Here is a 16,440-nt window from a genome sequence, read left to right as displayed (position 1 = left end):
TGTATCTTTTTAATTTATTTTTTTTTACCTTTTTGAGCTTTGTCTCATCTTTAGTATAAAATTACTATAAAATGCTAAAGTCGTGTTAAATTTAAATAAATAATAAAACCTTAAATTATTCTGTTTCTAATAGTGGTAATAGAATAAAAAATTTCACCACTGCAATTTCTACAAATTAAGTATTTATTGGATAATTTGGGTCCTTTTAAGCATAAATCTGAAGATATGAATTATATTTTCAATAGTTAACAAAAAATTGTCAAATGTGACAACTCTGATGTGAAGTCATCAGTCCCAGTGATCAGCTGGTTCCTACTGGTCCAGCCCCATAAGTGTAGTGTAGATGGTGAATCAATGTGTAAGGGTTCTTTTGCACAGGTAGATTTGTGCTCGGAATAAATTCTGATCGACCACGGTATAATCATAAAACGATTGTATTACACTGTGTTTGTTGGGATGACCAACCATTCATAATGCATGGTCATGTTTTTGTTAATTTCGGCAGTGCAGCCACGGGTTACAGCCGGGAATTTGCTTGCAAAAAAATAATTATTTTTAATGCTACATCAAATATGTGATCCAGCGCCAAACGGGACTTTGTTTGTACTGAAAATCACAAGGCCTTTTATACTAAGCAATGATCGGGACTGAATGTTCTGAAGATAGCTCACCACCTATTCCATACTATAATGGGTAGACCTCCACTGATTCTGGCGCAGTTAAAAAAAAAAATGTTTTCCTCTAACCCCCGCCATTCCTGATCAATCAGTGCTGTTACTTTTAGTGCCTGATATAACTAGACTCTCTAATGTCAAGTGGATGGTGTCAGGCTGGAGCATGTAAGTGGGCATATCTGTCAGATAGTGTATGCTCAGAATCCGACCCCCTAACCTGCTCCTGTCTGAAACCACCCACTTGACTTTAGAGAGTCTAGTTAGCATTTGGGCACCAAAACTAGCAGCACTGTGATTGCTCAGGAATGGCGAGGGCTGGAGAAAACTCTACACTGGAGTCAGTAGAGGGCCTATTAAAGTATACAAAGAACTAGAATTCTTTAATATATATGACAGCCTATAGTACTTGGTATACATCCAATACTTTTGTGTACATTTTGCTTGAAAGTAATGTCTAAAATTTAGATCGTTGACAAAAAAAAAAAAAAATCCTTCCGATTCAGAATTCGCATCTTATCAAACAATTCAGTTTAATTTTTTTTTTTAATCTGGCGGATTAGCAATAACTTAACACAACACCACCAGCCATGGATTGTATGATTTGACGACACTACGACTATTGCGTTCTGTAGGCACCTTGAAATGTTTTTGTAGCAATTACCCAGTAAAAGTGCTTTACTGTCAGAATGTTACTCTGTTCAGTCAAGGATATTTTTTACCTTGTGTTTTTTTTTTTCCCAGCTCTTTTTTAAATATCATTTTTAAAAGTTTTTTGCGCATTCTGTAAAACTCATGGATTAAGACAAGACCTCAAATCTTTTATCATTTCCTCTGTGACGGAACACTTTTTACATGTTTTAAAAGTTAAAAATATGTTTGTGCCTTTGTTTCACCAAGGAGGGAACAAAACACGTGTGCAAAGCTTCTGGATTTGTTTAATTTTTACCTACAGGATATTTCATTTTTCTTCTAGGTCTGACTCTTGAGATCCAGTGAACTATGTAAACCAATTACCTCAAAGCTCATGTTAAACAGTGTTGCTATTTCGGTATTCTGTCAAATCAAACCGAGAACCTTTTTGTCTGTGTGTGGAATTTAATAAATTCTGTATTAAAAATTTTATTTTTAAAAAATTGGGAGGGGGAAGAGAACTTTCTTGTTCCCCCATATAGGCTTGAGCTCCCAAATGGCATTAATTGAATGGGTGCCGACAAAAGGTTACCTGCCCCCGTGAATATCTACCTATATACACCAATTTAATATTTCAATAGTTTCATTGATAGTAAGGGTGTATATATAATATTTATTAGGGGCAGGAGCCCAAAACATGACATTAATGTCGCCCATACGGGAGCACAAGGTCACTTTTCATTTGTAATCTATGCAACTAATTTCAAACAGAAATGTAAAGTAAAATTTAAAAAAAAATTAAATTGCATAATAAAGTTTATTCGAGGCACAAAGGACTTTATTCAGCATTTCACGTAAAAAAAAAAAAATGTTTTATTTTTAAGAATTTTTGTAAAGTAAATGGTATAGGTGAGAAAATTACCCAAAAATTGTGCCAACAAATCAGGGATTAAGAAGGTTTTGTGTTCTGGATTGGTTATTTTTTATTAATTTTTTTAAATTATTTTCAGCTATCCTGACATGTCTGTGTTAGTAAATACTAGAATTCCTCATAAATGTAACAATTTCGGAGCATCTTTTCTTGAGTCTCTGCATTGTGGGTTTTTTTTTCCTGTAAATTCTGAATAAATTAACATCTTAGTGTTGAAATTCCTGCTGTCAAAGGGGTGTACCCACATATTCCGATACTGTCCGGTCAGTGCTTTGGGGGGAGGGGGGGAGGGACTCATCTTATTGACTGGTAAAGCCCAGATGTTAATTTATTCTTACATTTCCAGGTGGAATTAAAGAGGAACAGCACAATACTAGGACTCTAATAAAAATGCAACGGGATAGTTATTTTATGGAAAATGCTAATTTTTAAAAAGCAACACATCAGGATGGCTAAGAGATCCTCCTTAAGGCTGAGGCCCCACGTTGCGGAAACGCTGCTTTTTTTGTTGCGGTTTTGATGGATTGAGCAGAAGAGAGAAGTATAACCGCTTCCTATATATTTCCCATTCTTTTTGTAGACATTCTTGGCTTTGTTTCAAAAAAAAAAAAAAAAAAAAAAAAAAACACAAAATCTGCAACAACAAAAAATCTGTATTTCTGTAACGTGTGGCCTCAACCTAAGGCTGAGGCCCCACGTTGCCGAAACACAGATTTTTTTAAAGTTTGCTGCAGTTTTTTGAGCCAAAGTTAGTAGTAGCTTGAAAAGTAATGGGAAACTTAATAAAGGAAGTTTTTAGGCGTTTCCCTTCTATTAAATCCACTTCTGACTTTGGCTCAAGCAAAATTTGCAACTAAAAACGCTGCATTTCGGCAACGTGGGGCCTTGGCCCAAAGGAGCGTGCTGACTTATGCCTAGGACAGGCCTGTGAATAATTAGAATTTGCTGTTCTTTTAATTGGGTGTTCTTTGATTAAAGATGTTTTCTGGCACTTTGTAATTGATGATCAAATGGGGTTGCCACTTCTGGACCCCTGTGGATCAGCTGGTTGAAGTGACCATGGCGAGCCCCTTCACAGGTCATATGATGTCACGTTTATTGGCCTGATTTCTATTCAGTCCCATGCAAGTGAAAGGGCTAATCTGCAATACCATGCGCAGGCACTGTGCTTGATAGTTACTGAATCAGCTGATCAGCCGGAGGCCTCGGAGTCCGATCCCTATGATAGGTCATCAGTTAACCAATCTCGGAAAACCACTTTACTGTTCCCCCCTCAGGCCTGCAATAAGCGTACTCTAGTATTTCCCGTACTTTACCTTTTTACATCTGCTGTAGAATTCTGCAAAGAACCTCATGAGCCATTTGATAGAGGTTTTGCTATTCTACAAAGGCTTTCTAATATATGAGTTATTACGTGGCCAATATATATATATATATTTTTTTTAAACTTTTTTCAAAAATGTATTGAAAGTAAATGCTGAATATCGTCCTCCGGAGAAAGCATTCCTTATCACAGAACAATCTAGTTTTGGAAGTAGTTTATCAGATTTCAGGTGTATTTCCACACAGGTCTTCAATTTTATCGTCATTTCATGCTGGTGTGTAAGGTGCCAGGATTTGCCATCAGGAGTCAGAGCTCTTCACTCACATATTTCATGGGGTTTGGTTTTTCTTTTGGTTTTTAATGGGGGGGAATAGCTGAGATGACTTTAAACGTCCATTTTATTTTTCAGTGAAAATGAAATTTATTAAATATTTCTGTAAGTCTGATTTAAGAGAAGAGTTGGCTTTGTCAGTGTTTGAGTACGTGTCAAACGTTTGTGTACATAGTGGTCCAAGGATTCTTTTGTTGAAGAATCTGGTCCAAGGGTATTGTAAAGTCTCCAGTCATGGAGAATCATTGTAAGATGCAAGGAATCTCCTTGAAGTATAAATGTCATAAAAGCAAAATATTCTTCATAATCACTAGTGTCTTAATTTTCACTATTGGTTAATCCTCAGAAACTAAGGCTGAAATACATGTCTGTAAAAGAAATACGTATATATGTACATAGTAATAGCCAAAAGGACACTGTCTGGGAATGCAGTTAGGTTTTGTATTTGATGTTCAGGCGCAGACTGGAGTGTAGTTTTTTTTTTGTTTTTTTTTTATTATAAATTTTTGAAAAATATTACAAAATTTCACCAAGCAAGGCAAAGACCATTGAATCCCCTCCACCTCATCAAAAAAAAAAAAAAAAATGTATTGTGTATATGAGGGATTCCTCATGTATCTTGTGTATTTGTTCAATTTCATGGACAGCTTTTTATGATAGGAAAAACTTGTATTTTCGTTACTACTTTTTGTGTTTTGTTTTTTTTCTTCGATTCTTTCATACATGCATGTTTAACAAAAAAAAAATGTTAATCTGATTTTTTTTTTTTTATTTTCAGGAACTTTGATTTTCATATTCTCAGAATTGTAAGACTCTGATATTTAATGGGGGAAGGGTTTGGGGGGGCGATATTTGTGAATGTAATATTTAGCATTAATTTAAACATAACTGTCTTACATATATGCTGGCATCTGGAAAATTCTTGGTCCCAACTACCTGTGTTTTTGTTTTGTTTTTTTCTTTTTATATCGTTTTGATTTTTTAAAAAAAAGTGTACGCTCTTAAAATACTTTGTAAAAAAAAGTTTTTTAAAAAAATCTGTTTTTGCAGAAAAAAAAAATGGTTGAAACATTTGTTTTGGTATGTGTACTGAGAAACATGGCGGGAAGTCTTTTTAGGATGGGCAGTTAAAGGAAAAACCTTTAAATTTTTTTCTTTATTTTTTTTTTTTTAGTCCTTAGTCCCAAATCGCAAACTATTGAGAGGTGAAATCATGTGTGTTCTATTTCACTATTGTAGCTATAATGATATGTAGCAGAGTTAGCTTGTACTACTGATTTAACGATCGTTATGCTAAAATATATATAAATATACACCTATATATACAGTCGAGCCTATTGCTGTAACCCATTGGAACCGATGGACTCTTAAAGGGATATATTTATCTATACCAAGGTAATTTGTATAAATGGATATGTCCGCCTCTAAAACACATTTCATTACATTGCAGTTCGAGATTTACAGTGTTTTTTGTTTTATTTTTTGAGAGCGAACAATGTATCATAGTTAATACATTTGCTGTGAAGCTTTGTCCCTTTTTACTATAGTAAGGTTAAAGAAGGAAAAGTATTGCGTTTTGAGATTAGATTTATGGAGTTCTGGTTTGACTGCTTAAATTATTTGCACTGGGTGCCAGGAAAAATTGTCATGAATGTAGTATATACCCTGTGTAAAGCAGCCACACCATACCCAATAGGAGGACATTTTAGAAAGGACTTTTATCTTTTTTTTGTATATGAAAATGAACAATAAATTACAGGTAAATATTGAACCAATGTCTCTGTCTTCATTTAATAGGTTTACTCTGGTTTAGATCCCCCTTTAGGTCTGGTAGAAGGTGTTCTTGGGGGTTGGGTTTCCTGTTGGAATATAAATAAAGTATAATGAATTTGGAAATGTTAAGTGGATTTTCCTAAAATGTAAACATATCACCTATATATAGGATATTGATCATCAAAACTGAGCCATTTGTTTAATGACGGGGGTGGAAGTGGTTAGACTCCCGCTAGACAATTCTCAACTATCGATAGCTGGTGAGCTCCGATATGAGGCAGCCACTGGAAGGTTTAGGAATATTTATTCAGTGCTCACCACTGTGAGGGATTTCGATTTTTAGCAAGTCTTCACTCTGGGTGAGATGGGTGTACGTATGGAGAATTCAATAGGAGATATGGGTTGTTCGGGTGGGACGATCTCTTTAAGGCCAAGACCCCATGTGGTGGAAATGCCGCAGAAAAAAAATCAGCAGTGTGTTAGTCACAGCAAAGTAGATGGGATTCTAGTGAATGCTTTAAAATATGCACTGTGGACATGCGGCAATTTCAAAAAGGAGTGTCAATTATACCTACGGAAACGCCAACGGTTTCCCTATAGATATAATGGAAGCTGAAAGTCAGCAGAGGAAAACTCTACAAACTTTTTTCTTTTTTTTTATATATATATATAAATGTAGATTGTGAGCCCCATATAGGGATCACACTGTACATATTTTTTCCCCATTTAAGTAGGTCTTTGTAAAATGGGAGGAAATCCATGCAAACACGGGGAGAACATACAAACTCCTTGCAGATGTTGTTCCTGGTGGGATTCAAACCCAGGACTCCAGCGCTGCAAGGCTGCAGTGCTAATCACTGAGCCACCGTGTTGCCCCGATAACTCTACAAACTTTCTATTGAAAGCAGGAAGAACAGTGATGCAATGCCGCAGTGGTTTTTTGTTGTAGGACGCCACATGGGACCTTGGCCTAAAGAGGTTTTCCAGGGAGTTTATATTGACTTACTTGATTTGGTGGGTGATAATGATAGACCTCTGGGTTCCGGCCTCATCACAACTTCCAGGGTCATGTGATTAGAAGCAGCGCTCCAACCCCTAGATTTCTCTGCTCCCTTCTTCTCTGGTCTCACAGGGGTGGAGCAACCTGGGAGACAGAGCCCTGCTTCCAATCACTTGGCTCAGGTGTATCATCATCTGTCAGATTTGGTACATCCATTTAAACTCCCCAGACAACCCCTTCAAAGTGCCATTGTTTTCAAATTTCCTTTTAGAAGTTGCATTCATTTTATACCTAGGACATACGTATACCATGGCTATTTTATGCAATCCACTGGATATTTTGATCAGGATTTTGAGGCCATATTCACCTCAAAACCCTGACCAAAAAGACAGCTCCCACTGAAATCAATGGGAGCCGGTCAGTTATTTTTCGGGAGCCATTTGTTCCGGCTCCCGGAAAAAAAGAACGGATATGCTCATTCTTCTGAAGGCACTCCTGACTAGGCCCATTCATTTGGGCCTAATCCAGTGCGGAGCGCGCGACTGGATGCCGATGCACTACACCCGTATTTTGGACCGGAACCTGAGGCGACCTCCATGTTTCTCTGCAGGCAGTATTTCCCCAGTAACGGGATATTACACCAGCCGCACCTTTACTGACACAGCACAATATTTCACCCATATATTGACTATAATGGACAGTAAAAAATAAAAAAAAAAATCTTATGAAAAATATTTTAGTGACACTGTATGTTCTTAAAAGAATAAAAAAAATAAAATTCTATGCATATTAAAAAAGAAACACATACAAAAATGTCATAAAAATCCTAATAGCCGAAAAGAAAAACTTTCACATTTTAAACTGCATATGAAAATTTGTCTGGTTATGTGTCTGGGAAAATGGCCTGGTCTTTTTAACTGGTCAAAGCCTCCAACCACTAGAATAGCTTCTCAACCACTCTGTGGTCACTGCCCAACACTGTCACCTTATAAAGACTGACAGGTCCTGAGTGCAGTGAAACAGGGGCTCTGGCAGATGCAGCCCCAAGGAGCTCATTTGGATTGGAAAACTGATTTACCCGCCAGACATGGTTGGCTTCCGAAATAATACTAGAAAGCAAATATAAGGTGATACATTTATTTTCAGGGAACACAGTCCCCCATTTAATGTCTGATTTTGCACACAATAAATAAAATTCCCCAAAATGCACAAATTTACATATAAACTACACAAACTTAAAGGGATTCTATCATTGGAAAAACTCATTTTTAACTAAGCATATATTTGCACAGCCTTTAGAAAGGCTCTTCCAGACATACCTTTTGTATGTTAATCCTCTCAGCCGTTTTTTAATTAGCCTGCTTTTATTGAGATCATCAGCAGCAGCCTCCCTGTTCTCACCTCCCCCTGTGTGCACACAGTGCCCAGTGAGCTTCCAGTGCTCCGAGGTGGCTAACTTGCATACCATTAAAAGTGGGCTGATTCAAAAACAACTGCGAGGATTAACAAATTAAAGGTATGTGTGGAATAGTCTTTCTAAAGACTATGCAAATATCTGCTTAGTTAAAAATGAGTTTCCCCAATGATAGAGCCCCTTTAATGCAAAAGTATTGCGAACCTTATTTAGTTTTTTTTTTTTTTTTCTTCACCCTGTAGAAGGGAAGAAGAGAAGTAGAGCTGTCAGGTTACATATCTGACGGAGCAATGTGACAGGTGAGTGAGCAGGGGTGTAACTTGAGGGGTTATAGAGGATACCACAAGTCATGGGAGCCCATAAGGTGTCTCTTCCAACTATGAGGAGACCAGCAATATATTATTATTGGGGGTTTGGTACAGGGTTTGCACTGGGCCCAGAGACTGCATGTTCCACCTATGAGCGAGGCTTATGTAAGGTGTTGCACACAAGGGAAGGCAGCTTGGTATTCAAGGAATGAACCCCAAGGTAAGTGCCACGTGCCATGGGCGTAGAAACTCCTATACTATGGATTTACTTTTTCTTCCTGTGAAATGGCTTCCTTATCCACTGACATTATATTACATAATAAAGCAAAGTGTGCATAAAGCTCAACTTAAAACTGGAGAACCCTGTCTACAGAGTAGCTTCCACGTCTTATTGTGTCACTTCAGGAGTCTTCTAAGGCGACTTCAGTATTAGCTAATCGGACACTTTCATCTGTGGTCAAATCTTTCCCAGTATTTTGGACCTAATCTGCTAAGAGCAGGGATTTACTGAGCCAAGTACAGGTCACTGGATTAGTAGCGCAATGATATCCATCAAGAAAGGGAATAAAATTAGGTAAAAAAAAATCCCATTTAATAGTGTTAATACTTAACAAAAGGAATTGAATGAACAATAGATAAATGTAAATCTCACCCATATCTGGTGTGACCGCACTTTGCCTTCCATCAATTCTTTTCAGTACACTTTTAAGAATATAATCTAAGAAAATATCTTGGATAGCTAAAGAGGTTGTCCAGGATAAATAGAAATTCCAACACTAATCTAAACACCCTTCCCCCGCATACTTTCTAAATTACATAATTTAGCAAAAAATTATAGTTACCCATATCCCTAGGGAAGTAATGTGACTGCTCCACGGGATATTTTCTCATTGTCCGGTGATCTGTTTCTAGAAATAGAACGTCACTACTACTGCCCCCTGCCCATCATACTTACCGCTCTTCCTTCCAGACTTCCTCCTGCGTGGAACGGCTTCTCCTCCTTCCGTGACTTCTGCCCACGTGTGTGCAAAAGACCCGAAGTCCCAGCCTTGAGCTGCAGCTGACACTTCATCTCTATTGCGCAAGCGTGGGAGCCTGAAGGAGCTGCCTACGCAGTAAAGATAGAGTAAAGACTACAGGGCCAAGACTGCTGTACAAGCGCTGGCAGAATCAAAGAGGAAAAGGAGTCGTTCCCCACAAAAGGAAGTCTGGACAGGAAGGAGGCACTATAATGGGGTAGGGGCTTGAGAAGGATTAGTAGTAGGCGGGATAGCTAGGGAGACAGGGAAGGGGTGTTAGAGAGGGAGGGGGAGGAGTGAGAGGGAGTTAGTGTGAGAGGCTACAACTACTATGATGCATTGCATTAGCTAAGGCAGCAGGAAGCTACACCTTTGTAAACAAATGCAGAAGACACCAGGCGCTCCCAGAGACACCCAGAAATCACTCAAAACATTGCTGAAGGTATTTGGGTGCAGTTATTAACCTATTAAGGGCTAGTTCACGTGATTTTGCGTGTGCATATTCTGTCGCAGCTGCCGCGAAGGGATGCCAGTGCAGTGCACAGCATCCCGTCACAACTTTCCGCTCTGTATTACGCCCAAATAAACGAGCCTAGTCCAGAGGGTGCTGTCGTGAGGCAGACTCCGCAGCTGGTTCAGCTGCAAAATCCGCATGAAGAAAGGGCAGCTCATTTCTTTTTTCCGCTAGCGGAAAAAAGAACTCTAGCGGTCTACATAGACCACCATTGTGAGGGGGCGGATTATGATGTGGATTCCGTGCCAAAATCCACACCCTCTTGCCCCGTGTGAACGGGGCCTTATGGCATTAACATTTTTTTATTTATACCCAGGAAACCCCTTTCAGCACAGATCTTCTGTGGATGTAGGCTTGCTTCAATCCTTCTGTCTCTTCATGTAATCTCAGACAGACTGAACAATGATGAGATCAGGGATCTGTGGGGGCCGTATCATCACTTCCAGGATTCAAAGGTGATCACATGCATAGGATAAAATTGCACACCCACAATTGTAATCACACCTATATTGGCGCGACTGATGTACTGGAGGGGATCAGACATCATACAGGCATCACTGTAATGCAGGGTCGGACTGGCCCACCGGTGTACCGGTGAATCCCCCGGTGGGCCCCAGGCCCCAACTGTTAAATCCTCATTTTACTACTGCAGATACATTGGTCGGGGCCCCCAATCGAGCACCTGACCAATGCATCTGCATTTGCCTCAGAACACAGGGGCCTCCATTAGCTGATGCTGCACATAGTGTCCTCCCGATATATAGGGAAAGTATATACCGGAGGACACGTGTGCAGCTTCAGCCTCAGCTACAATGGCAGCTCGTACTCCTCTCACTGACCTGCTGCTCTCCTGTGAGGACCTGCTGTGCTGCCCGGACTTCCTGCTTCCCTCCCCCTCCCCTCACAGTGAGTCGTCTCTCACATCGGATCGTGTGGGGAAGACAGGAGCTGTCTCATGCAATGCTGTGCTCTTCTGGAAAATGTAAGTATATCCTTTTGGTAAAATCTGTCTATGTAATATGTATATATGTGTACATTTGTGTACTGTATGTGTGTTGTACATTTTTTGTGAGTACTGTATCTTTGTATACAGGTATGTATACAGGTATGTATACTGTATACAGTATACTACAATAATGTTTATGGGTGAGTGTATGTATATATGTGAGTATATATAGTATTCATATAAGTATATATATGACATATATGGTATCAGGGGCGTAACTACCATAGAGGCAGCGGAGGCGGCTGCCACAGGGCCCGGGCCATTAGGGGGCCTGGTGACAGCCGATACCGCTGCGTTTTTTGTTTTTTTTAATAGGCTGTTACGGGCCCTATTCACTTGGCGATCTTGGCTGGGCTGGGATCGGTAAGTGACACTGCGGATCCCACAAATACCATCATTATACTCGGGGGTCTTTGCAGACCCTCGAGTATAATGATCGGCGGATCGGGAGAGGTAAGGGAACATAACAAACAGTGTTACTTACCTCTCCACGATCCTGCCAGGCCTCCTTTCTGACGTCACATGAGCCCGGCCTGCGTCCCGGGTCATGTGACGTCTGACGTCATTTCAGAAGGACGGCAGCGGAGAAGACCGCGTAGGAGCCGGAGACAGGTAAGAAACAGTAATTTTTTTATGTTTTTATTCCCCCGGGTCTCTGATTATTATACTCTGGGGTCTGAAAAGACCCCAGAGTATAATAACTGTTTATGGGTGTCCACAGTGGGACATAATACTGTGTGCAGGGGCCACTATGGGGCATAATACTGTGTGCAGGGGCCACTATGGGGCATAATACTGTGTGCAGGGGCCACTATGGGGGATGATACTGTGTACAGGGGCCACTATGGGGGATAATACTGTGTGCAGGGGCCACTATGGGGGATAATACTGTGTGCAGGGGCCAGTAAGGGACATAATACTGTGTGCAGGGGCCACTATGAGGCATAATACTGTGTGCTGGGGCCAGTAAGGGACATAATACTGTGTGCAGGGGCCACTATGCGCTATAATACTGTGTGCAGGGGCCACTATGGGGCAATAATACTGTGTGCAGGGGACACTTTTGGGGATGATACTTTGTGCAGGGGCCAATTAGGGACATAATACTGTGTGCAGGGGCCACTATGGGCTATAATACTGTGTGCAGGGGCCACTATGGGGGATAATACTGTGTGTAGGGGCCACTATGGGGGATAATACTGTGTGCAGGGGCCACTATGGGGGATAATACTGTGTGCAGGGGCCACTATGGGGGAAAATACTGTGTGTAGGGGCCACTATGGGGGATAATACTGTGTGCAGGGGCCACTATGGGGGATAATACTGTGTGCAGAGGCCACTATGGGGTATAATACTGTGTGCAGGGGCCACTAAGGGTCATAATACTGTGTGCAGGGGCCATTATAGGGGAAAATACTGTGTGCCCCCATAGATTAGATTTCCGCACGGTCTCTGTACGGAACATGTGGACAGGAAAGTAGATCATGAAGTACTTTTCTGTCCGCATGTTCCATGTGGACACCGCACGGAAAGCACACGGACTCCATTTTAATCTATGGGGTCCATGTGCTTTCACAGCACACCGTTTGCTAATGCGTTCAGTAGTCTGTTTGGGGGCCACCATGCGGACTCCCCAAATGGATTACTGAACGCAGATGTGAACCAGGCCTGAGTGTGTAGGTATATAGTGTGTGCAATCCCATCCACACATTGCAGAAAAATACATGCAGTAGAGGTGTAAAAATAAAAAAAAATTAAAAAGTATACTCACCTGTCCCCAGCACCCTGTTGTCCCCGCCTGTGTCTGTTTGGTCTCACGGTCTCATTTCTGGACATTCTTTACCTAACTAGTCTCAGCGGTCACATGAGGTGCAGGACTCCCAGCAAGGAGGCGCCAGCACGAGACTGAATAGACAGTGGCAGCGCACAACGGAGTAACGGGGACAGATGGGTATGCTTTTTTATTTATTTGTTTTTTATTTTACACTTCCCATCCGGGACATGAGTTGCTCCAATTCCTGGACAACCACTTTAAGGGCTAGTTCACACGGGGAAGTTGGCAGCGGATTTTGAGGTGGAATCTGCCTCAAAATCCGCTGCCAAAAATGATTCCCAATGACTTCAATGGGAGCTGCTCGCTTCTTTTTTCCGCTAGCTAGTAGCGGAAAAAAGAAGCGAGCTGCCCTATCTTGTCGCAGATTCCGCGGCTGAATCAATCTCAGCATCTGCGGCACAAGGCTCCGGCCCATTCATTTGGGTCTAATCCGGAGCGGAATGCCACGACGGGATGCCTGGCATCTCCGACAGGATGTTCACACGCAGAGTTCATGTACCTCCGTGTGAACTAGCTCTAAAGGATTTATTCATCTTTCTAATATTGATGGTCTGTCCTTAGGATAAGCCATCAATATTACATCTACGATGATATAACAGCCAGGACCTCTGTAGATCAGCCTTTTCCAGGACCGAGCAGCTATAGGTAATAGTAGCATTTATAGGAGCCATGCTGTTCACTTGCCATACAAGGTGTAGCAATACATTTAGGTAGTGCACATGGTATAGTGGGTGAGCAGCATGGCTCCCGACATGTTATTACCTTTAGATGTCGTGTTTTGGTACCGCTGATCTGCAGGGTCCTGGGGGTGGGCCCATAGAAACAATTCCACTGGTGGGCCCTAGACACCCCAGTCCGACCCTGCTGTAATGGTATCCCTGTGAGCATGATTGGTAATCCGAAGCATGTCAGGCGTTATACTGCATCTTCTGGACTCTCACATGCACAGTAAAGCTGGGTGTAGTTACTCTGACTATCCACACTGAGGGCAGCGAATAGAGGGAGAGACAGTGTTCATGCTTAAAAGGAATGTATCGCCATTTTTAAAAAATGTTTTTATTTATTTAAACCATTGAAATATATAACTTTTTTTTCTAATCTTTTTACTTTTTGATCGTAGCATTTTTTATTCTACTTTCTGTATATGATTATGGAGGCGGCCATCTTCCCCGAGCTTCTCATCTGCTCTGCTAACAGCATTTAGTGATATGCTTTACAGCATAGTTATGTCCATAGGTAGCAATAGTCTGGAGCTGACTCATTGAGGTCTATGGGAGAGTTTTCCTGTGCAGGAAGTTGGAGTAGATGAACTGTGACTCATCTATAGTAAGTAGTAGGTGCAATGATGGTTCACTATGGCTGTTATCTGTAAAGGTAGGAACCTCTATAGTGATAGTCTGACTTGTTTGTGACATAAATGAGGTCACTTCTGCAATGAAAACCCCTACAGAATTAGTAGATCGAACGTTGTTATTAGGCTTTAGTGGACAAAATGAAAATTGCAGGATATTGTACAGTTTTTGAAACTCTAGATGCCACAGAGCCCCTGATTTTTTTTTCAATAGGCTGTTACTTGCTAGCGTAATCCCAGCAGGTAATAAGCCCTATTTACTTACGATCCTCATTCCTACCACCTGCACTTACCCATCTGTGGAGCTGTGAGCAGGAGCCAGGATTGGTAAGTAAGGCTGCGGAACTGCAAACCCCACAAACACTGCTATCATTATACTCGAGAGGGGAGGAGTATTTTCAGACCCCTGAATATAATGATTGGATGGCTAGGAGAGGTGAGTGAACGTAAAAAGAGTGTTACTTACCTTTCCTGGGCTCCAGAAGGCTTTGGGCCTATTTGGTGACATCACATGGGCCGCTCCTGGGTCATTATTCGTTGTGACGCAGGGCCAGCTCACGTGATGTCTGATCCATCATTGACAATGGCCGACGTCAGCAGGGAGTGCATTGGAGCCCAGGAGAAGTAAGGAACATTGTTTTTTATGTTTGTATCCTCCCCTGGGTCTCAGATCATTATACTCTGGGGTATAATGTATACCTCAGAGTATAATAATTGTTCATGGGTGGTCCACAATGGGGGATAATACTGTGTGCGGGGGCCACTATGGGGCATAATACTGTGTGCGGGGGCCATTGTGGGGCATAATACTGTGTGCAGGGGTCACTATGGGGGATAATACTGTGTGCGGGGGCCACTATGGGGGATAATACTGTGTGCAGGGGCCACTATGGGGCATAATACTGTGTGCGAGGGCCACTATGGGGGGATAATACTGTGTACAGGGGCCACTATGGGGCATAATACTGTGTGCGAGGGCCACTATGGGGCATAATACTGTGTGCAGGGGCCACTATGGGGGATAATACTGTGTACAGGGGCCACTATGGGGCATAATAGTGTGTGCAGGGGCCACTATAGGGCATAATAGTGTGTGGAGAAATGTGTTTGTGTGCTCGCGGGGGGAAGGGGGTTGGGTCGGTTGGAGTCATGGGGGGGGCCCTCATGTCAAATGTTTGCCTTGTGGGCTCACCCATTCCTAGGTTATGCTATTGGTGCTGGGCACAATTACAATGCGGGAATGTGTGACTTATCAAAACAGCCAGTCTGGTAGCTCCCGGTGACCTGCCGAGACGGAGTCTCTGGACAGCTGCGCCATGAGGGACATGTGAAGCATCACCGATGCAAACAGAGGAGCGGTGTTGGCTGTGTGACCACAAGATTGACTCCTCATGGTGTCTGCATGTTAGCTAATAATCTACAGTAACAGCATAATAGAAGAGACTGAAACAAATCCTTCTTACTTCTGATCTGACCCTGCTTTCCACCAAGACCACGTGACTGCTGAGGCCAGTTATTGGCACCACTTCCCATTCTAGCTGTGGATGGGACACTGGCGGTATGAGAGGCTGGCCAAAAATGTGTTTTTCTGGTTAGCGCAGAAAACCAAATTATTATTTTGTCCCAGTTACAAATGATTTTAATCCAATGCTCCTGCCTGCCTATATTGCTTAGTGCCATAGACATTAAATGGAGGACCAGCTGGGTGAATACCCAACAACCACTCCATTCAATTCCTCTTATGGCAGAGGGAGATAGGGCACTAATATCAGCATTGGCACGCTTGTTCTGCTCCGATTTCTGCTATTATTTTAATGTGAAAACATTGATCAGCTGCCAATGATGAAAAATACACGGAAAAGTCCCAGGACTCCAAGGATGTATAACATGAGAACATTGAAGTAAAATTGCAGCAATGCTCCATTACCCTCCAGGCTGCAGATGACAGGGCCATGAGCGGGGTGCATGTGTGAGACCCTTATCTAGGGGGTACGGTTATTTATGTAGAGACCTGTATGGATTCCTATATGCCAGGCACTGCTCCTTATAGATATGGGTATACAGGTGCGCTCTTATCCTATCCAATAGCCTACAATATAGAGGCAGCTTTCTTATTCTAGTGTATAAGGAGGAACATGGCAGACATTATACAGCTGGTATCTATAGTATATGTAATTCCTGTCCTCTACAAATACAAGCTTCACACCCCACAGTCTGTTTCCCCATTATTATGTCCAGTCAGATAATACTATGTAATAAGAACTGCCATCAGAAGCCGTGGAATCCGTACAGAACCAGTAGATGGCGCCCGCCCCACAGTTTACATACTGT

This window comes from Leptodactylus fuscus, chromosome 4 (genome assembly GCF_031893055.1).
Source record: "Leptodactylus fuscus isolate aLepFus1 chromosome 4, aLepFus1.hap2, whole genome shotgun sequence".
Classification (NCBI taxonomy): domain Eukaryota; kingdom Metazoa; phylum Chordata; class Amphibia; order Anura; family Leptodactylidae; genus Leptodactylus; species Leptodactylus fuscus.
Note: the sequence above shows the minus strand (reverse complement) of the source record.